The 24,453-nt window shown below is 34.7% G+C and overlaps 1 protein-coding gene and 1 long non-coding RNA gene across 14 annotated transcripts in view; one reads left to right on the forward strand and one right to left on the reverse strand.

Annotated features, from left to right (window-relative positions):
* Positions 1–24,453, reverse strand: part of LOC136029401 (protein turtle homolog B-like) — a 327,014-nt gene that overhangs the window by 164,870 nt on the left and 137,691 nt on the right. The gene's annotated exons all lie outside the window — the stretch shown is intronic.
* LOC136029402 (uncharacterized) overlaps positions 1–24,453 on the forward strand; it is a 69,521-nt gene that overhangs the window by 44,700 nt on the left and 368 nt on the right. The gene's annotated exons all lie outside the window — the stretch shown is intronic.

Below are 24,453 nucleotides of genomic sequence, written 5' to 3' on the forward strand. Positions count from 1 at the left end.
TAGAGCTCATACCATATGAGCTCTTGACTCTTCCGACCTCGTCACATGTGCCATATGAGCTCTTAGCTCTTGTTTTATTCCTTTTTTCTCAGGAAATTTCCGGCTTAGTCTCATGGTTTTTGCCACTTCATGGTGTGAAAACTGCTGCTAGAAGTAAATAGATTGCAACTTCTTCCGTATTGTCTCCTTGTATATTTAAATGTGTGCTTGCATCGTGTCTGCGTCCCCTTAAAAGTTCTGTTTCTTATGGTAATATTGGTTTGTCTTCTCTTGCATATGCAGACGACGTTCTTCTTGTTGCCCAGACTTGCCGTGGATTGCTTTCCAATTTTACTATATTAACCAATGAACTATCTAGGATTGGGCTGTCAGTTAATGCGTCTAAATGCGAGTTAATTTGTTTTAATAGCCCTTACGCTGTCGCTCCGTTCGTTGCTGAGACTGCAGTTCTGCCGTGTTCTTCTTTAGTTAGTTGGCTTGGTCTGTGTTTCGGTCCAACACTTTCCACTACCTGTTCATCCCTAGTGAATCAAGCCGTGAAAAACCTACGTGTCGTTTACGGACAAATATCCCCAAACAAAAGCCGTTACAACCGCAACGGTTTGTGCATGATTTACAACGCTTATGGCACCCCTGTGCTTTTGTTTTTATCAGGCACGGCTCATCTGTTTCGTGAGAAAGATCGCCATACTTTACGTGCGGCTTATTTCAGATATTGCAAATTCCTCCTCCGGATTCCTAAATGGCACCGAAACAGAAAAATAATTGCTCAATTTGGTTTAATACCTTCTCGGATTCGGTCTTCCAGTGATGATTTATGTAAAAAGACCATCAACTTTATTCACTTTTACAACCTCCTGCAGCCTTTTTTCCATATTGACACTGGTTAATTAATCCATGTTTTCTTTTTTTAGTTTGAATTTTTCTTCTCGCTGTTTATTGTTTTTTTTTTATTTATAATACTCCGTACTTTGTGTTTTTTTTATACTTTTACGGGTAATAAAGTTCATTCATTCATTCACTCATTCTGCAGTTTGACCAGCCGTATGGAATGCGTCTGAATCAGCGGGCTTGCTGCAGGCCCGTGATTTTATAATATATGTTTGTAGGGAGTTATACCGACCATCTGAATTGACTACACAGTATGCGGCTTGCTTGAGTGAAAACCAGCCAACAGATATAGATGCCATTCATTTTCATAGCGCGTCTGAAATTTAACTTGAAAACTTGAGGCAGTTTCCTTGTAAAGGTGCCGAGGGCGAGACATGTCATCAAAGTGTGAATCAAGACTTCATTTTCATACTCTTCTTTTCTTTTAGCAAGCTGACAACCAGCGACCTTCAGCTAGCTGCCAAAAGTGCAGATTTTTGCTCCTCCTTTTTATTATTGAGCTTTGTTTTCTCATGTTAAAAAAGTCTGGAACTGACTCACTTGACTCCTTACTTTAAATTTGAGTTTTTGGTTGCTAAAGTTTTTACTTACTGAATAAGAGAATGAACTACTTTATTATCTTTCATCTGTTTTAAAGCCAATCCAAAGTTTATTTTTCTATTTTCAATATTTTAAATAATATTTCAATATTTATATAAATACTTGAAGTAGAACTTGAAGTGATACTTAAGTACAATTTTGACCAGTACTTATTACTTGATATTTAAGTAAAAAACCAATGAGTACTTAATACTTGATACTTAAGTAAAAATTTGGAGTACTTGTTGCAGCACTCACAAGCCATTCACAATAAAACTGTCAAACTTAGGTTTCAGTGTTGTCACTCTTTAGTAAAAGGTTGAAGGGGTAAATTAAAGCAAAACCTTTATACTGCGATAATGCATGTGTGCAGAAGATAATGAAAATAAATTAATACTTTTAAAGTATCCATTAAAATCTTCTTTAGAGGCAAAAATACTGAAACTCGTATCTTTCCAGCGAACCGTTACAAAGAACTTAATTTGTTAAAGTAAATCATGAATGTATATCCTTTGGTCTAAGCTATAGCGTAGTCTGATCCACTTTACGACGCTATGCTAAAGTAATCCTGAGAATTTTCCCTCTACATTATCTTGGTTCTAAGAGCTGTTTTTTCTTCTTCAAGCAAAACAGCTCCCGCACAACATGTACAGCAAAAACACAAGATCAGTCATCAAACTGGTTAAAACACGAACAGGAAAATTCTTTTTTAGTCCTGTGTCCTATCTAGTCACAGCTTAGATACCAATTTCGGTATCTAAGCTGTGTATCTAGTATACTTGACTACTAACCAAACATTTCGCTAGGAGGCTGACACTATTTGTTGCATCTAACCAAATCATACGATCGTTGCAAAACTACAGGTGTGCGGCAGTATCATTAAAGCCACTGGAGAATGGTTTTCGAAATAGGTCTGTCACGTGATCACGGTGAACGAGTGAGGATGGATAAAACCTGTCAAGCATTCTTTGGCGACATACAAATGTTGCAGGGCGGCAATACAGTGACGATATTTTTTTTTTTTTTTTATGTGAATGGCTTTTTCTCCAGAATAATATAACATCTTCTAAAAATTACTGTTTTCTGACCAGTTTATAGAAAATTTGATGAATCTTAGGACGATGTCTTTGCTGTGGCTGAGTTAAAGCATATCAACCCAACATGCAAATAATCCAGGAACATGAGCTTGCGAAGGAAAACTGATTAAATCTGACGCAAGCCATTTTCGCCAGAAATTGTAGCTTTGTCAGATCGGTTTAATGGTTTCTCAGGAGTTGCCCTATATTTCTCGAAAATTACTAATAGGGCATGATCCCTTTATCCCCAAGTTGGCAGTGTTCCTTGATATGTAACTTTTAGTTGGTATCTAAATTAATTTTATTCTAGTATGAAAAAAGACTGCAAGACAGACTATTGTAATTCTTTAAATATTTCAAGTCTTACTTTGGATGTTGAAGGGTTTGATTAACCAGGAAATCCTTCTCTCCGCTTTTGCTAAAAATCAATACTAGGAAAATCTACAAAGCGCTTTCATTGCTTGGAAACTGGAGGACAAAGTTTTCCCCTGCGAATCGCAAATTTAGATTAAAGATGTTCATCCCGTATTGCTATATCTCCATTTCACATATACTATTTTCATAGTAACAAGAAATTATCATGTTTAAGCATAAACAACTTATTAGGGGCCATTTCAAAAGTCTGCATGAATGACAAAATGATCGTATAAGCGCACCAATTTAGATTTAAAGAAAGAAAAATGTTATTATTTCGTGTTTACGAATCGGTTTTACAATAACAAGGTTCTATTAAAGTCTCTAATATTATTTTTGTTTATTTTTCTGATGCTTTCGCATTTTGCTTATTATATCAATGCAGGTTAATTACCTGCTGTTTACTATCGTAAATAGTGTGATCGCATTAATATTAATGTCGGTAAGAATGAACAGCCTATTTAAGTATTCGAATTCTTTGTGAAATGGCATTAAATTACGCATCATTGCAACTTAACGTTTCCCGCTATTTTGTTCCACAAAACATCGATTTTGACCCACGGGGTGACCGCAAACCCAAGAGGGAACTATCGTAAACAGTATGATCACATTGTTATCAATGTTGACTAGCATAAATAAATTTTTTGCATATTCAAATTCTTTGTGTCATAGTATTAGATTACGTGGCCCAGTAAAGTGGCGTTTTCCCCTGTTTTGAGCCACAAACCATCAATTTTGGCCGAAAGTGAGGGTATCGCATACCAAAGGGGGTATTATCGTAAACAGTATGATCACATTATTATTAATGTTGACAAGCACTAACAGGCTTTTTCCATATTCAAATTCTTTTCTCCATAGCATTAAATTACCTACCACAGCAAAGTGGCATTTCCCCTATCGTGCAACAAAACATCAATTTTGATCGAACGGGGGTGATGACAAACCAATGAAGGTACTATCGTAAACAGTATGATCACATTATTACTAATATCGATAGTATTAGTAACTAGTGGCGGATCCGGGGGGCCAGGGAGACCCTGGGCCCCCCAAGCTTTTTCTGGTGGCTTCATTGATTGTTTTTTTTTCTTTTTTTACTCTTTTTAAAGAATGAATTTGTCAATTTGGTCAACTACTGGCACTTTTGTCAAACTGCCTTCCCCCAAGATTTTTCTCATTGGCGCCCCTCTCATTTTGGGCCTCCAAGATTTTGATCTAGATCCGCTCCTGTCAATAACCTTTTTCATATGTGTAACCTTTTTCATTAAAGGTGCCACGGTAAAGTGGCGTTTTCTCCAATTTTGTGCCAGAAAACATTAATTTTAGCCTAAAGGGGGTGAAAATGCCGGAGAATGCAAATTCCGGGATAGCCCATAGGTTTTTCATTGCCTAGATCCTAAATAGGAGGTTTTGAGCCCCAAATCTTGAAAATCGAGGAAAATCGGCTTTTGGCATGGTTAGCATCCTTCACAATATTCGTTTCTAATTCTTTTTTTTGTGCAAAGTTACTAAAACATCATATAGCCAATTTTAGTCGGCTCAGTTAAAAGCTGCTGGCTGTTTGTACTAGCGTCTTATAAATTCATCTTAAAAACTCAATAGTAAAGTGCTATCTGGCACGAAGAGTGGAAAGCATAATAAAGGTACCATTATAATCTTTACAGTCGAAGACACTTAAAAGGAAGTTTATAATTCCATCGTATTGTACACTCCTCCTCTCAGCCCCCTTAGTGAGAGCAAACTAAAAAGCGCGTTAAGAAAAAAACTGCCTAATGAATTAATGTTATTTAATTATTATCATTTTTAGGAGAAAAGTTCACTTGTTTATCAACAAATTCTTAATGATATCGGTGACAACATACCCACCAGGTTCCTTAATTATCTGACAAAGCTGCACGTATTTTGTGGGAAAGCATATGGAAGTAAAACCTATGTTTAATATTTTGACAAAAAAAAATATTTTTTACTTCTTTAATTTCATGGTCTAAATTAAACTAAGATCTTTTTGCATGATTTATTGTGTATGCTAAAAAAAAAAATAAGCAAAAATTAATTTAACGAAAATAAAGCTTGTCTCGCGGAAGTAAACAGTAAAGTTGAAACTAAAAACAAATAAAACACCATTGCTTCGCAGATTGCATAAGATGTATCGTGATATTTAACTGATCGAGAATAAACTGACCCGTGATATTTTCTAATATCTGTATAATTCTAAAAATTAGCGCTTCACTGCAATTAAATTAAAAAAAAAATTTTTTAAATGAAAGTAAGGAGTGACATTAAAACTTAAAACGAACAGAAATTACTCCGTATATGAAAGGGGCTTTTCCTCCTCAACGCCTCAACGAGAAAAAAGGAGCGATGGAGGAAGCCTAGTTGCCCTCCAATTTTTTGATTACTTAAAAAGGCAACTAGAACTTTTAATTTTTTACGAAAGTTTTCATTAGTAAAAAATATACGTAACTTACAAATTAACTTACGAAACGAACTTTTATATTCGTATGTTTTTATTGCATATTTGAGGGGGTTTACCCCTCGTCGATACCTCACTCTTTATACTAAAGCTTAAATTTTGTCCCAATTCCTTAAGAATGACCCCTGGATCACAAAGGCTGTAAAATAAATAGTTGAAATTACTAGAAATACTTTAGCGTAAAGAGTGAGGTATTACGAGGAGGTAAACCCCTCATATGCGTAATAATTTCTGCCCGTTTTAAGTTTTAATGCTGCTCCTCGCTTTCAGTAGAAAAAAAAACTTTTCATATTTATTTTTTCATTGTTTTTTTTAAAATAATGCTAGAAAATCCTGCGCCGCCTTCATTGAAAGTCTCTTCCCCCATGAGAAAGCTCCTCCATGGAAAGATCCTCCCACGTAACCCCATCTCAACTCTCCCTCCCAAACCAAAATATCCCCCTGAAAACGCCTGTACACTTCCCAGTAATCATTACTATATGTAACCACAAGGCAAAGTTTGCAACTTGCAGCCCCTCCCACGGGAACTGAGGGGAAATAAGTCGTCCCCAAAGAAATAGGTATTAGGTTTTTCGACTATGGTGAATAAAATGGCTATCTCAGAATTTTGATCCGGTGACTTTGGGGTAAAAATGAGCGTGAGAGGAGGCCTAGGTGCCCTCCAATTTTTTGTTCACTTAAAAAGGGCACTAGAACTTTAATTTCGGTTAAAATGAGCCCTCTCGCGACATTCTAGAACCACTGGGTCAATACGATAACCCCTGGGGAAAAAAACAAAACAAAAAAACAAATAAACACGCATACGTGATTTGTCTTCAGGCAAAAAATGCAAAATTCCACATTTTTGTATAGAGGAGCTTGAAACTTCAACAATAATGTTCTCTGATACGCTGAATCTGATTGAGCCGGGTTGCTCCTTACTACCGTTCGTTACCACGAACTGTTTGAAATTGAGCTTTCTCGGGTTTTCTAGAGAAATTTAATTCAATACGGAAAATGTTATTTAATACTGAAAAGTGAAACACAATTGAGAGATCAATGAACTCGTCTTTTATTGTGTGCTTTGTATTGCACTTTACCATAGCTACTATTGAATGGTCTACTCTAAAGAGAACACCATGTTTTTAGATTTTGTTTTTATGTTTTACCAAAGTGCAAGCTTTTAGAATTCTATAAATAATTTTGTAGATTTATCTTACGTAATCTACAAAGCACTAATTTTTGCTTATTTGAAGTGTTTTTTCGCAAGAAGGTCACGCAAGAGATCAGGCAAAATAAATTTTCTCTTTTTGTCAGGGTACTGCCATGGGAGCGATAAAACAAGCGCTGAGATATCAGCTTCTTCCAAAAGTTGTATATCTAATAATTGGGAGCAATCAGTTGTATTTCTTGATGATCTCGATTATTGTTAGACATTTAAATCCCAATAACTTCAGCAAGGTCGAAGAACAAAGTAAATGGAGTATAAAGATGAAAAATATCGTTAGAGACGACGGCTAGTCACTGAGCCCCACAACAATCCTCGTTGATATAGGCTAAAGACTTCACAAAGATTAATTTTCGAGTTTAAGGTTCGGAATAACATTATCTGTATGCAGAATTTAACCTTTAGGTTCTAAGAAAATTCTCTCGGAACCATTAACATTGATGAAGGCAACAAAATTTAAATACCATGGCCGAAAAAGAAAAGAAGCAGGAAACATTATATCAAGCTGGGACCAAAGATCTGGATAAAAGTGGAGGAAGGGGCGTGAGCAGATAAAGGCAGTGAAAATCCCAAACAAAAGACTGGAGAAGCCGACTCATTTTCAGTAAGGGAAGAAGTACACTTAAGCAGTGAGAGAAATAAATCAGGGTGGCAGCCACCTCTCTCTCTGAACCAAATACATTTCCACCTGGTTTCAACTTTTAATCTTACTCTTACTTGTAAAAATTTTACTTGTACCTTGTATATTTAATCTACTGTTAATTGTAGCCACCCAGTCCAATCTCTAAAACTCAAAGCTCTAAAAAACGGACAACTGATACAACAATGGATCCATCAAAAGAATTGGCTTTTTATGCTGATCCTAAATACATAAAATTCACTAAGTTTAATATTACCCATAAACATCTACGAGCCGGGGGAAATATATTTGATTTTTAATCGGAGAATATTACTGAAGAAGTTTCAAGCTCCTGTCTACAAAATCGGATTTTTTTCCAGAATAAATATCACTGATGTATGTTTATTTATTTTAATTTTTTCCAGGGTTGATCGCCTCGAACCAATCATTCTTTCAGATCGAGAGAGGGCTAATTCGAAAGGAAAACAAAATTTATAATGTAGTTTTTGAGTGACCAAACAGATTAGAGGGCAACTAGCAACTAGCCCTTGTCCCACGCCCCCTTTTCCCAGAGACACCCAATCACAGTTCTGAGATAATCATTGTATTCACCATATTTAAAAATTCCAATAACTATGCTTTTGGAGATTACATGACCCCTTTAGTCCCTGGGGAAAGGGCTGTAAATTACGCAATTTGCCATTTGTTTACATATAGCATTTGTTATCGGGAAAAATAAGGACATTTTTTGGGAGGAATTTCATGCGGGGGGGGGGGGTCCACTTGCAGAATTTTCTTTGGGGGGGGGCAAGTTCACAAGGTTTTTTTTCATAGGAAGCATACACGATGGAGGGGGGTACTTTCTGGGATTGTTTGAAAATCGGTCAGAATAAAGTTTGATAGACTAACCGGTCGACTAAAATTTGACTTTTAGCACAACTTTTAAGAAAGACTGCTCAAACTCAAGGGCCGTTGAATTTTAATAAAACGTGTTTTAAAGAACTTTAAGACTTCGCGTACAGAGCGAGGGTTGAGGAAGTGGCAGCCCCTCTCATATACGAAATAGTTTCGGTTCGATTTCAAGTTTAATGTTGCTCCTTTCTATTTTTTTTTATTGAATTACTACAAGCTTGGTTCTTATTTAATAATTATATAAAAAACAAGTTTTTTTAAATGAAAGTAAGGAGCAACATTAAAACCTAAAACGAACAGAAATTACTCCGTATATGAAAGGGAATTTTCCTCCTCAACGCCCCACTCTTTACGATAAAGTTTGACTCTTTCTCTTAGCTCTATTTATAAAACATTAAGAAAGTTTGGTGTAAAGAGCGGGGCGTTGAGGAGGAAAAGCTCCTTTCATATACGGAGTAATTTCTGTTCGTTTTAAGTTTTAATGTTGCTCCTTACTTTGATTTTAAAAAAACTTGCTTTTTATTTAATTTCTGGACGTTTTTGAATTAATACATGTTTTGATCTTGGCTCTCCACACATAAATAATTAAAACGACATTTGCATATTAATTAATTGCAATAAATCGGAAGATTTTGAGAAAAAAGGAGCGAGGGAGGAAGCCTATTTGCCCTCCAATTTTTTGATTACTTAAAAAAGCAACTAGAACTTATAACTTTTTACAAAAGTTTTAATTGATAAAAAATATGCGTAACTTACGAATTAACTTACGTAACGAACTTCTATATTCGTATGTTTTTATTGCGTATATGAGGTGGATCGACCCTCGTCGATACCTCGCTCTTTACACTAAAGCTTAAATTTTGTCTCAATTCCTTAAGAATGACCTCTGAATCACAAAGGCCGTAGAATAAATATTTGAAATTACTAAAAATACTTTAGCGTAAAGAGTGAGGTATAACGAGGAGGTAAACCCCTCATATGCGTAATAATTTTTGTTCGTTTTAAGTTTTAATGCTGCTCCTTACTTTCAGTAGAAAAAAATTTTCATATTTATTTTTTCATTGCTATTTCAAATAATGCTAGAAAATCCTGCGCCCCCTTCATTGAAATTCTCTTCCCCCATGAGAAGTTTGTCCATGGAAATATCCTCCTACGTAACCCCCCCCCCCTCAATTCTCCCCCTAAACCAAAAAAATCCCCCTGAAAACGTTTATACACTTCCCAGTAACAATTACTATATGTAAACACAGGTCAAAGTTAATAACTTGCAGCCCCTCCCACGGGGACTGCTGGGGAGTAAGTCGTCTCTAAAGACATAGTTATTAGGTTTTTCGACTATGGTGAGTAAAATGGCTATCAGAATTTTGATCCGGTGACTTTTGGGAAAAAATGAGCGTGGGAGGGGGCCTAGGTGCTCTCCAATTTTTTTGGTCACTTAAAAAGGGCACTGGAACTTTTAATTTCCGTTAGAATGAGCCCTCTCGCGACATTCTAGGACCACTCAGTCGATACGATCACCCCTGGAAAAAAAAACAACAAAAAACAAAAAAATAAACACGCATCCGTAATCTATCTTTTACAATAAGGTTCTCTGATACGCTAAATCTGATGGTGTGATTTTCCTTAAGATTGTATGACTTTAGGGGGTGTTTCCCTCTATTTTCGAAAATGAGGCAAATTTTCTCAGGCTCGTAACTTTGGATGAGTTTAACTGATCTTGATGAAATTTATATATTTAAAATCAGCATTAAAATTCAATTCTTTTGATGTAACTATTGGTATCAAAATTCCATTTTTTAGAGTTTCGGTTACTATTGAGCCGGGTCACTCCTTACTACTGTTCGTTACCACGAACTGTTTGATATTATTGACTGAGAAACAAGTTTTCACTGCAAATATTAAAAACAATTTCTTATTCTCTCACATATCATAAATAATCTGTAATCTGTTGTCCTGTGGAGGGGAAATCTTGGCACAAATTGTAAAAACGAAATGTCGAGGAATATTTAAATTTCGAGGAATATTACATGCAGAATTAAGAATTTTACAATAAATTATTCACGGCATAATCTTAAATTTAGATCCTAAATCTTAGAATCTAGAATAACCCGTTTTAAAAGCAGGAGCAGCGTTGACAGAAAAAAATATGTACCAAGTCACTTATAAGTTATATTCTATTCCGGTAAAAAAAAAAAAAAAAAAAAAAAAAAAAGAGCAAGTCAGATGTAGAGAAACGAAAAATTGCAGCAGCATTAAAACATTTTAACAAATATTCCTATGCAAGTTAAAGGTGTACCGAAGGATTTTTTTACAGGGGAGGTTGAGAAGCTCAAGAAAAGTGGATCTTTACTCTCTTTTTTCAATACACCCATGAAAGAAGGTCTTTCATTTGAAAAAAAAGACCTTTTTTTGAAAAAAAAGTCCTTCATTTGAAAAAAAAGATGAGCAAGTCAGATGTAGAGAAACGAAAAATTGCAGCAGCATTAAAACATTTTAACAAATATTCCTATGCAAGTTAAAGGTGTACCGAAGGATTTTTTTACAGGGGAGGTTGAGAAGCTCAAGAAAAGTGGATCTTTACTCTCTTTTTTCAATACACCCATGAAAGAAGGTCTTTCATTTGAAGGTCACAAATTTGAGGATATTATACCACCCTCCCCTTTTTTACAGCTCTTTAAACATTTACTTTTTGGCAATATCGAATCACTATCAAAAATTAAAAAACTCCTATGTTAACCATGCCTCAAGCTAACTCAGAAATCACAGCCTCAATGTCCATTTTCACTATTTATAAGTGCTAATTATCATTTTTAAAAGAAAATACGGTAAAATTCCAGTTAATTGACTTCTTGCTATCTCGGAAAGGGTTTAGGTTAGGAAAATGAAACTTTCAGGGATGGGTCAACAGGCTCAAGTATGTCCCGGGAAGGTATCAGGGGAAGGAAAGTACCCACTTCCACTCCTTCTCCCTCTAGAGGGCCCTGAAATTTGCCGACATGACTGGTCTGTACCTATTGAAATTTTGACAAAACAACATTTTAGCTTAATTTTCAGTTACTAGTTGCTTTTTCTCTGCCTTTAGTTCTGAAAATGCAATTCCTGTTATTTGAGTAGAATTTTGAGCCATATCAATGGTTTTTTTTTTCAAAATTTAGGAAATCTATTTGCATTTCTTTAAAACCTTATAAAATGGAATTGAGCAAAGTTATGAAGCTGACAACAATTTTGTTGTACTTCAATGAAGCAGAAGATCTATTTTGCAAGGTTCCAATTTTATAACACACATATTTTTAAAGGTCATCAAAGGTCAGGGCCCTCTAGAGGGAGAAAGAGTGGAGGTAGTTGCTTCAGAATACCCTCTCGGGACATACTTTAGTCAGTAGATTCGTCCCTGAAAGTTTCATTTTCCTAACCTAGACCCTTTCTGAGATAGCAAGATGTCAATTAATTAGAATTTTACCGAAAATACTAGGATTAAACAATGACAAGTTGAAAATAAGCCGGGGATGCAAGCCTTATCCAGAATTTTTTGGGAGGGAGGTACAAAAAAAACATATCAAAAATTTGTCTACATGTATATTTGTTCAGCATTTACGAAGTTGAACAAAAATTTCGGTGGGGGGGGGGTTATATCACGTGGATAAGAGTCATTACCACAAGCCCAAATATACTGTCTGTTTTTATGCCTCCTGTGATTTTTTTCTTTTCCTTATTATAATTAAACCCAATGTAAACTTGTCTGTTCATTAAAAAGGCTTTTTAGCAATGTTTCCAAATTTGTGGAAACACTTTTCACGATTTCCAATCGAAGCATTTCAATGCCTTTCATTGCCAAAATCAGAACTAGAGACGGGAGATTTCTTAGAAAGGTGATAGATGCAGTTGTCATGCAAAGTGAAGGAGAAGCATTTTAGTACGAATAAAGGCTCTAAAATACAACTTGTTGATTGTTTTACTCTAGGTAGTAAACAAAAACCTCTTTTTGCCTCGTTATATAGACACCCTTGATAGAAAACTGAATTCTCAAATAGTCCGTGGTAACGAACTGTAAGCAGCGACTCAGCTCAATAGTAACCGAAACTTCGAAAAACTAAGTTTTGATATCAACAGATACATCAAAAGAATCAGCTTATTATGCTGATTCCAAACATACAAGATTCATCAAGTTTAGTGTTAACCACCAAAAGTTACGAGCCTGAGAAAGTTTGCCCAATTTTTGAAAAAGAAGACACCCCAAAACATCAAGTGATTTTAACGAAAATCGCATCATGAGATTCAACATATCAGAGAACTCTACTGTAGAGGTTTCAAGCTCATATATACAAAAATATGGAATTTTGCTATTTCTGCCACGAAAAAGATCAAGGATGCGAGTTTATTTGTTTTTTTTTTCCCCAGGGGTGATCGTATCAAAATGATGGTCCTAGAAGATCGAGAGAGGGTGCATTCGAACGGGTTTTTAAAAATTTCTAGTTCCCTATTTAAGTGACCAAAAAGATTGGAGGGTAACTGGTTCCCCTCCCACGCCCATTTTTCCCCGAAGTTATCGGATCAAAATTTTGAGATAGCCCTTTTGTACAGTATAGTTTAAAGATCAGATAACTATGTCTTTAGGGGTAAAATGACCCCCACAGTCCATGGGAAGAGGCCTGTCAGTTATAAAATTTGTCCATTGTTCACGTATAGTATTTATTATTGGTAAGTGTACAGACATTTTCCAGGGCGGAATTTTGCTGTGGGGGTGCATTTCCATGGAGAGAAGCTTCCTTGGGGAGGGAAATTACCAGGGGGTGAATTTTCCAGGAGATATTTTATACTGGGGGGAATTGACAGAATTCCTATACGAAATTCTTTTTAACTGTCTTAAATTCTCTTTGACAACTCAGTTTTTGCAACTGGAGATCTTTCGGGGGTTATTTTTCGCATGTTTTTATTTCCGGGAAAAGATTTCCACGGAAGGGGGCATTTCCGGGGCGATCAAGAAACCGATGAAAAATTCAAGTCTTTCAAAATAAAGTATGCTATGGAGAATTTTTCAGGCTGAATCGTCCGCAAGAAATTTTACGGGGGGATTTTCAGCGAGGATGGAACTGCCTGGAGGGACCTTGCCGGGGTGTGCACTTTAAGTTGGATGAAATTTCCACGGAAGAGCTTCCCATGAGGAGGGGGGTATATTTCATGGAGGGTGAGCGAGATTTGCCGGCATTATTTGAAAAACGATAAAAAATTAAATAAAAAAACAAATTTTTTAACTAAAAGTAAGGAGCAACATTAGAAATAAAAACGAACAGAAATTATCCCGTATGTGAAGGGTTGTCCACTCCTCAATACCGTGCTCTTTACGCTAAAAATTGACTGTTTGTCCCATTTTTTTAAGAACGGCTACTAAAACACAGGGTCCATTTAATTAGACTAGGAAGTTTTTTTAAAAGTGCAATATTTTAAAACAGCTCTAGCGTAAACAGCAAGGGAAAAGAGCTGAGGATGAGGCAACCCGTCATATATGGAATAATTTATGTTCGCTTTGAGTTTTAATGTTGCTCCTATTTTCGGTTAAAATAACTTCTTTTTTTTAATATCTTTAAGGGGAATATCTGCCAAGAAAGTTCTTCAAAAATGTATCCAGCTTCAAATTGGATATAAAGGCTCATTTTGGGGTGAGAAAGTAAAGCCCCCCTCTCATCTATGTACGTGCTATATTTAGAATACGTTTCATATTGCTAATAAATTACTTTCAAACAGTTCGTGGCAACGAACTGTAAGTAAGAAGCGACCCGGCTCAATAATATCTGAAACTCTAAAAAACTTGAATCTTTGATACCAATAGATGCATCAAAAGAATTTCATTTTTATGCTGATTTCTAGTATATCAGTTTCATCAAGTTTAGTCTTACCGATCAAAAGCTAAAGCGGGGGCTGAATTTCCTCTTACTTAGAAAAATTATATTGTCGAAGCATTGTTATACGAAAGTTAAATTTGAAAAGTCTGGGTTGAGGGGGGTGTTACTTACCTTCATTTGTCAGTTAAACTTTGACTTGATATTAGAAACGAACAGAAATCAATTAAAATTTTATTTTTTAGTTTAGAGTTAATTTTTTTTTTCAAATGAAAACCAAGAGCGATTTTAAACGACTGAAATACTGAAATCATAACTGAGTTCTGCGTTCAGACCCCCGAAGAAACTGCAAGGTATGTTTATATTCTGTCCGGTGTCAAACAAGGACTTGTCCTGTCCCATTTACTTTTTGTTCTAGCAATTGATTAAGCACTCCGAAGTTGCACGGGATTTTAAATCCAAACCTATCACATATAATGATCAAATCTTAACTATACCGCTAACACAATCTTAATGGGAGCAAACAAGGGTAGGCTCCAGACTCTTCTCAGCGTAATCCGAGAGAAAGCGAGTTTTTTAAATTGAAAATCAACTACGAAAAAACAAAAAAGCACGGCAACTAGCAGTCGCCAGTGGGCATAGAGTGAGGAGATGAAGAAATAGAGCAGGTATTGGATTTTTTACTTTGGAATTACAGTCTAACGAGCTGGGATTCAGCAAAAAGCAGGTGCAGTCTAGAGCTGGACAAGCCAATGTTTAATCGAATAATGCCAATTAGGTAATTGAAAAAGAACTTTCTGAGACTGAATAAAATGGGTTGAATCTCCCCAGTATACAGAATTATTTCCTTTTATTTTATCTTTAATTTTACTATTTACTTTAATTCGAAAAAAATTACTTTTTACTTAATTTATCATGAACTTCTCTTTTAACCTGTAATCTAGGACTATTTGATAGTCGTTGATGGGAGCACTGATGCTTGTAGCTACATAGTACAGCGTTATTGAGCAAGCCTCATAACTTTTATAATATAATTAGGAATCAATATTTTAAAAAAAGTAAGCATCAAAGAATACGCGGAACTAAAAGCATTATTTAAAATTCTATATAAGCACCAGCATTCGCCTGCAGCTTCTCAAGCCTCTAGGGAATCGCATGAGCTAAATTTCCGAGTAACTCTTGCGGGATGCCAGGAATAACTTATTGCAGTCTTGCTTCTATTTCTTCTCAAGTCTTCAGTTTTGAAGGGTACACTAGTTACTTATAGAATAATAAATACACAATCTAGCTACACTAATAATAATAATAATAATAATAATAATAATAATAATAATAATAATAATAATAATAATAATAATAATAATAATAATAATAATAACAGCTAGAACGGATTTCTGCCATGCCAATATCCAAGAAGTCCTGAGAAAATCAGCGAATATGCATCCCTCAAGCGTTAAGCATTCTTATAAAATTTATTAATCAGTAAGTGTTATCCAAATTGTCAATAGAGGTAAATTTCAATTTGGTCAACTTCCATAGTTTTCACAACCCGTTTTTCACCACCTGGTAATGTCCTAAAAGAGAATAAATTTCCGTTTTTCCCACCTAAACTGTGAGGTCCTCTTAAGCAAAATGCCCAATCCGGTGCGTTGACTGAGCCTATATCCGACAGGTCTTTTTAAAAGGCGTTTAAGCCTAGCCTAGTACCTTAACAGCTTCAAATTCAAATGTCTAAACAATAGAGTATTTTAAAGTATTCAGCTGTTCATATATCCTAATCAATAATAATATAAATCATTCTAATCAGTAAGGGTCAGTTAAGATAAGTTTCTGGATGATGTTCTTACTTAATACTATGTATTAGTGTAGTAATAATTAGTCCTACTCACATTTCCATGACTCTAAGAATTCAAAACCTCCTAAAAAGTTCATTAGCCATTTTCATCTTAAAATAGCCTATGTAAAATAGACCTTAAAAATTACCTTAAAAGTGCCTAAAATAGAGCTTAAAAACGCTACACTTCCATGAAACTCTCTTCAATTACCCTTGAAATATTCCGAACGTGATATAATATGTGTTCGACGAATTTCAAATATTGGTTGCGATTTACAGAGCAAGACTTAAATCAACAAATTTTACCTCTCTTAAAGTACCATAAACTTAGTAACATCTCCAATAATGGAATGCTTTATAAGAATGTAATATAACATTCTTAAGTGTCTACAAAATCCATCAAAGGAAAGAAGTACTATTAAAGCGTGTTTGGTTAGTTGGAGGCCTAATTCCAACAGTGAAATAATCCTAAGTCATATATCTTTTTATATTTCTTGCTCCTATGTTGCAAATGAGGTTCAATAACAGTCTTGTTGTTACCTTTCAGTTGTGGTAATTGGTCTTGCCTTCCAGTTTATTGAAAACGTATTACTAAACTTTTAATTTGTTATATACATACTCAACTGACAAGGCCACTGAAGTGCACTGTACAAGTTCTTAGCATGATTTAAATTACGTAAAAGCTGACAATTAAGGAAAGCAGCATAACTATGTATTCGCTATAAAAAGAACCTGATTCACTTTCTTTTTCAACACTTCTTCATACGCTCGAGCCTTCAATCCTTTTATGCTTGTTTTCAAAATGTCACAATACCCTTTGTTGGTTTTTTAGTTTTATTTTTGGGGAGTTTTTTTTAGCCTATGTATATTCTCATCGCTCCAAAATCGTCCTTTTACTTTAGCTTTATCAGTATGGCTTAATTTTCAATTCACATTAATCAATTTAAGCACACCCATATGATTTCGTATATATATATATATATATATATATATATATATATATATATATATATATATATATATATGTATATATATATATATATATATATATATATCATCTCTTTAAACAAGCAATAAATGTATTTATATATATGCATATGTCAAAATATTTTCACAAAAATAATATTTCTCAAAAACAGCTCCATATTTATATTGAAAATTAATATTTTCTAAAAAAAAACAGCTCCATATTTTTGGGGGGCCGGGGAAATTGGCAACCTGGGATTTTCTGGCCTAAGATAACGATCTATATAGGTCACCAACTTTTGTGAAACAACCAAACAATATAGGTCAAACAACTTTGGTCCTCAGTTTTATAGATTATGAGCAAGCTTTTGATTCTCTTGATAGAGGAGCTTTAGCAAAGGGCTTAACCTTGTATGGTATACCAGACAAATACATTAAAGTGATTAGTGCTATGTACGAGAATAACACTGCTGCGTTTAAGGTAGGCAATGAGGTTAGAAGCTGGTTTTGTATTAAATCAGAAGTTAAGCAAAGTTGTTTTTTATCCCCCTTTATATGGATCATTTTGATGGACTTTGTCTTAAGGAGCACAGGAAAGGCAATGGGAGACCAGTCAAATGAGGAGGAAAAACTCTCCTGGACTTAGACTATGCTGATGATTTAAGCATCCTAGATGAAAATGTGAGCAAAATGAATGAGCTTTTAGGGGTTTAGCGAGTCCAGGGTGCTAGATAGGTTTGAAAATTAATGTTAAGAAGACTAAGTCACTAAGGCAAGGAATAAGTGAAGATGAAAAGGTGACGTTGGGTAACGAAAAGATTGATCAGGTGGGCAGCTTCACTTACCTTGGTAGTATTACTAGTAAAGACGGTGGTGATACAAAAAGTAAAAATGGCGGTAAAGACGGTATAGTAAAGACGGAAATTGCCTACAGATTCTTCTGGGTACCCGGCTGAATGACCGTATTTCAAACAGTAGGCTTTACGAAAAACGTGGTTCAATCCCGCTTTCTAGGGCTATAATGAAAGAAAGGTTGAAATGGCACGTTCTGCGGATGAAGGATGACAGATTGCCGAAGACTGTCCTTCTTGGCCTACCTTCAAGAGCTAAACGGAAAGCAGGTCGTCCTCTTATGTGAAGATGTCATAAAGAAAGATTTAAAGGAAATGGGAACTTCCTAGGAGGGTGCAAAGATGGAGGCTTTGAACAGATTGGGATGGAGGAAGATCATGCGTAGCTGTGTTGGCCTCTGGCGGCTTGGTACTGCGGTCAGTCTTGAAAACATACCGTAAACTTATTTATAATTGTTGCTTGTTTATATGATCGTTGTCTAAGAAACACTGCAGAAGAAAATAAAACCTAGCTCAGCCTGATACATATAAATATATATATAATATATATATATATATATATATATATATATATATATATATATATATATATATATATATATATATATATATATATATATATATATATATATATATATATATATATATATATATATATATATATATATATATATATATATATATATATATATATATATATATATATATATATATATATATATATATATATATATATATATATATATATATATATATATATATATATATATATATATATATATATATATATATATATATATATATATATATATATATATATATATATATATATATATATATATATATATATATATATATATATATATATATATATATATATATATATATAAGTGAGTTTGAGACGCTAATCACCTTATTATTTTTGAATGACAATACATTTTTATCATGTACCGCTAATTTATGAAGCGATCATGCTAGCGTACGGTTTTGTTTCCTCAATTTGTAGATATTTATCAAAATTGTTTGAACAATTTTTGCAATACCTGGAAAGGATTGATTCTAGATGGCAGTATATACTCTCTATTCAACTTAACCTGTAAACATATAATTTGGAAGTTAAATGGCACAGACACCAGAGGTGGTCAACACTAAAAGTTTAATAAGCACTAATAATTTTATCCATTGCTGAAAATCCTTTAGCATCAGAAAAAGATAAAAATTGAGTCCTAAAACTCATCAATGAGACCAAGAGACTACAGACCATGTAGATAAATTTAATGTATTTATTTTTGGAAAGGTATTAATATTTAGATTTCAGCTCCAGCCATGTTTACAAACTTAACTATTTATTATACTATTGGTATAGCTGATATATTTTTCAATTATTCATCTTTTCTATTTATTAGCTACAGTCTAATTTTTATTATTTCTTATTGTGCTTTTTTTGTATTTAATCATCTTTGCAATAAAACTGTTCCTTTGTTGATTGATACTCCCTTTCTTATTAATACCACTCTTTTATTACTAGAACAGTTGATTCCAGATTCAGTGTAAAAAAAAATTTACTTCTCAAATATCGCTTTAAATTGCTCCTGTTGTTTGCTAACATAAATTCACATTTGTCCCCATCATTCTAAATCATAAATTGCTTTTGAATTTTCCCAGCCCAAGGATATAAGATTGGAAAAAAGAAACCAAAGTTCCATTTGTTCCCACTAAATTATGCATTCTTATTAATACTTCGTACAAAAAAGAGGCGAAAGATACTTAATAAAATGAAAAAACAGGGTTGAAAGCATAAGAAGAACTCATTTTGGATGATAAGAATTTTTCTTCTGTGGACATTTTTTTAACCATAATTTCTTATAAGTGGAAAAAAACTATACCTCTGGAATATTTTAACAAATATTAAAACCTAACACGCAACTAGTCATTCAGCGTTTCCCCTACTTGTTCTTCGAGTTTAGAGTTCGTTTGCAAAATAAAACTGTTAAAATATAGCAACAAAATCTGTTGAAAAAGAAAAATGGAGAGATATGAACAGTAAAATAATTTCATAAATAATTATAAATAATTATATAATGAATAATCAAATAGAAAAACAAGTTTTTTTAAATGAAAGTAAGGAGCGACATTAAAACTTAAAACGAACAGAAATTACTCCGTATATGAAAGGGGCTTTTCTTCCTCAACGCCTCCCTCTGTGCGCTAAAGTTTGACTCTTTCTCTTAGCTCTACTTTTTAAAAAAAGGAAAAAACTTTAGCGTAAAGAGCGGAACGTTGAGGAACAAAAGCCCCTTTCATATACGGAGTAATTTCTGTTTGTTTTAACTTTTAATGTCGCTCCTTACTTTCATTTAAAAAAACTTGTTTTTTTATTTAATTTCTGGACGTTTTTTATTTCATGCATGTTTTGATCTTGGCTCTCCGCACATAAATAATTAAAACGAAATTTGCATATTAATTTTCTTTTTGGCTAAATGGCTTTCTCATAGTTTTAATCGGAAGATTTTGAGAAAAAAGGAGAGAGGGAGGAAGCCAAGCTGCCCTCTAATTTTTTGATTACTTTAAAAGGCAACTAGAACTTTTAATTGTTTTACGAATATTTTCATTAGTAAAAAATATACATAATTTACGAATTAACTTACGTAACGAACTTCTATATTTGTATATTTTTATTGCGTATATGAGGGAGTTCACCCCTATTTGATACCTCGCTCTTAACACTAAAGCTTAAATTCTGTCCCGATTCCTTAAAAATGACCCTTGAATCACAAAGGACGTAGAATAAATAGTTGAAATTACTAAATATACTTTCGCGTAAAGAGCGAGGTATTACGAGGAGGTAAACCCCTCATATGCACAATAATTTCTCCTCGTTTTAAGTTTTAATGCTGGTCCTCACTTTCAGTAGAAAAAACTTCTCATATTTATTTTTTCCTTGTTTTTTTAAATAATGCAAGAAAATCCTGCGCCCCCTTCATTGAAAGTCTCTTCCCCCATGAGAAGTTTTTCCATGGAAAGATCCTCCTACGTAACCCCCCCCCCCTCCCTACCTCAACTCTCCCTCCCAAACCAAAAAAAAATCCCCCTGAAAACGTCCGTACACTTCCCAGTAACCATTACTATATGTAAACACAGGTCAAAGTTTGTAACCTGCAACCCCTCCCAGGAAGACTGCGGGGTAGTAAGTCGTCCCCAAAGACATAGTTATTAGGTTTTTTGACTATGGTGAATAAAATGGCTATCTCAGAATTTCGACCCGGTGACTTTTGGAAAAAATGAGCGTTGGAGGGGGCCTAGGTACCCTCCAATTTTTTTGGTCACTTAAAAAGGGCACTAGAACTTTTCCGTTAGAATGAGCCCTCCCGCGACATTCTAGGACGACTGGGTCGATACGATCACCCCTGGGAAAAAAAACAAAACAAATAAACACGCATCCGTGATTTGTCTTCTGGCAAAAAATGCGAAATTCCACATTTTTGTAGATAGGAGCTTGTAACTTCTACAATAAAGTTCTCTGATACGCTGAATCTGATGGTGTGATTTTCGTATGACTAAGATTGTATGACTTTTAGGGGGTATTTTCCCCTATTTTCTGAAATGAGGCAAATTTTCTCAGGCTCGTAACTTTTGATAGGTCAGACTAATCTTGATGAAAGTTATATATTTGAAATCAGCAATAAAATGCGAATTTTTTGATGTAGCTATTGGTATCAAAATTCCATTTTTTAGAGTTTTGGTTACTATTGAGCCGGGTCGCTCCTTACTACAGTTCGTTACCACGAACTGTTTGAAACGAAGACAGTACAAATATTAACCTAATATTATAAATTCACACAGGTTCTCTTTTATGAATTAAAAAAAGAATTTTGACACTAAAAACAAATTTATGAGAAAGTGCAGCAAAAATGAGTGAGATGTGCATAAAAAAGAAAAGAAGTAGAACAAGAAATATTTCTTTTAATTTAAAACCGAAAAAAAAAAATAAAAAAAACAAAGTTCCATTTGTTCCCACTAAATTATGCATTCTTATTAATACTTCGTACAAAAAAGAGGCGAAAGATACTTAATAAAAAGAAAAAACAGGGTTGAAAGCATAAGAAGAACTCAAATTTTGGATGATAAGTATTTTTCCTCTGTGGACATTTTTTTAACCATAATTTCTTATAAGTGGAAAAAAACTATACCTCTGGAATATTTTAACAAATATTAAAACCTAACACGCAACTAGTCATGCAGCGTTTCCGCTACTTGTGCTTCGAGTTTAGAGTTCGTTTGCAAAATAAAACTATTAAAATATAGCAACAAAATCTGTTGAAAAAGAAAAATGGAGAGATATGAACAGTAAAATAATTTCATTTAGTGAAGGCAACAAAGACAGTACAAATATTAACCTAATATTATAAATTCACACAGGTTCTCTTTTATGAATTAAAAAAAAGAAAAATTTTGACACTAAAAACAAATTTATGAGAAAGTGCAGCAAAAATGAGTGAGATGTGCATAAAAAAGAAAAGAAGCAGAACAAGAAATATTTCTTTTAATTTAAAGGTTTTAATTAATTACTTTTAAGACAAAAAGAAAATACTAAAATTAAATGTTTTCAATTTTGAAACATCGGGATTGGCCTTTTTTAAGTGATTTTCCTTCTTTTTCTGTAATTATACGAACTTTCTTCTGAACTAATAACTTGGAATGTTGAAATTCAAACTCAGAACAAATACATATCGGAATAAAAAGATGATTCTTTGATTTAACGTTATCAATATTTTAGGTCTTATGCTTTTTTTTATCAATAAGGATAGCTAATTAACTACCATTCATTACTACGAAGATTTTGATGTTGTTGTTTTTTGTTTTTTTTTTACTTCAACCAATAAAAAAAATGTTTGCGGAAAACTGGAAAGGGGTCTTTCCACCAAATTAGAACTCATATTGTCCCTATTAAGCGCCAAAACCTATTGGCAGGCAGCCAACGATGGGCCAGCACAAATTTTTCCATGGTTTTCCCTGCTTTGCTCTTTTTCCTTTGGTTTCCTCAAAAGTATTTTATAGTCCCCAATTTCCAGAGGGGCCTTGGCCCCCTACTGCCCCCCCCGCTCTTGCGGGCGTTCCTGACTAAAAGAGATTGGAGAAAATGTATGTGTTGAGCCCCTTGCCCTGCGCACAAAATTCCAAGGTCTGCCTGCCCCCTTCACTCACACACACATAAAACTTTTTCTGAAAGTTCCAACTGAATCTTGTACCTGAGAGATAAAAAGGGTAAAGCTACTTAAAACCACTTACTTACTTACTTACTTACTTCCGGCGGGAACCAGACGAAGAACTGTCCTGACGGGGAGCAATGGACTTTGGAATCATATTTGACGATCAAATCAGTCTGTCGGCTGCAGGTTCCTCAGCGATCTTCTGCCCGTTTCTGTCCAAAGTTTCTGTCATATCTCCTACCATGCCTATTGAAGCCTCCCTATGGCTCACGATTCACTTTGAATTTTTGTCAAATATTTTTTACCTGTCCTCCCCGATGTCGTCTCCAGGATGGTAATGTCTCGCGGATAAGGACGCCCCAATATATCGTATCTTTAGGGAGGCGCAGGGTGTGGCCAAGAAGATTGAGGCGATGTTTTTTGATGATAGAGAATAGTTCTTCAGCCTGGCCACAGCGGATTCTTACTTCACCGTTGGAAATTCTAGACCGTCTACTGATTCAGAGTATGTACTGAAGGCAGCGGTTATCAAACGCGTCCAGACTTCTTGCTTCTACAGCCTTGAGCGGTCATGTCTCGCAGGCATACAGTAGCAGAGTTCACACGGATGCCATTTAGACTCTGACTTTGGTCTTTGTCAAGATCTCACGTCTGGCCCACAGCTTCTTTTTCAGACTGGTAAAGACTCCCCAAGTCCTTGATATCCGGGAAGTAATGTCTTTACCAGCTCCAACGTCTGGTGTTAAAATAGACTCGAGGTACTTGAATTCATCGACGTTTTCAATTGGTTTGTCGTCCACGATTATTTGACGTGGAGCAGAATGGCTGATGGCCATCGCTTTAGTCTTGGAACTGCTTATGTTAAGTCCAATACGCTTCGGAAACCGTCGGCTGTGGTTTCCGATCCAGTCTATCGCGTAGTTGAATAATGTGGGCGATAGGAGGCATCCCTACTTGACACCAGATTCGACTGTAAACTTGAGAGTATCGTTACCCAAGAGACGGACACAGGTTTTAAAACTAAGCAAGAAATTCGTCAAAACATTATTACATTATGAGTCAAACAAAAGCTCACATGTTAGAGAGTAGTTCAGAAGTGGCGTCGCTTCATGAAAGTGCGAGGGGGAGGGGCTCAAAACGTATAAATCAAAACTCAGGTAAGATGGGGGTAAATTTGTCATTTTTTTCAAAGTTTTTTAATGAGCATATCAAAAAGGCATTCTTCAATGAAAATACACCAAAAAAGGTAATTTTCAAAATCTAGTGGGGATCTAGAGGAATACATGCCCCCCCCCCAAAATGACGTTGCGCAATGAGACAAACAAAGACCTGCTTGTCAGAGAATGGGTTCAGGTCTATTTGCTCGGGTCAGAATGGTCAGGGTTCAGGTCAGAATTGGCTCAAGTCACAATAACAGAACTGGAGTTTACTGACATAGCAAATTATTATATAAAATATTTTAGTAATGATCGAATTGGGTTGTCGAACGTAGAAAGTCTAACACAATTTTTTTAGTTTATTTTTAGCTAGAATAATTTGACCAAAGCTTGGCAGTTAATTACCGGTTCAATGAAGCCCAATTCAAAT

This window comes from Artemia franciscana, chromosome 7 (assembly GCF_032884065.1).
Source record: "Artemia franciscana chromosome 7, ASM3288406v1, whole genome shotgun sequence".
Taxonomy (NCBI): domain Eukaryota; kingdom Metazoa; phylum Arthropoda; class Branchiopoda; order Anostraca; family Artemiidae; genus Artemia; species Artemia franciscana.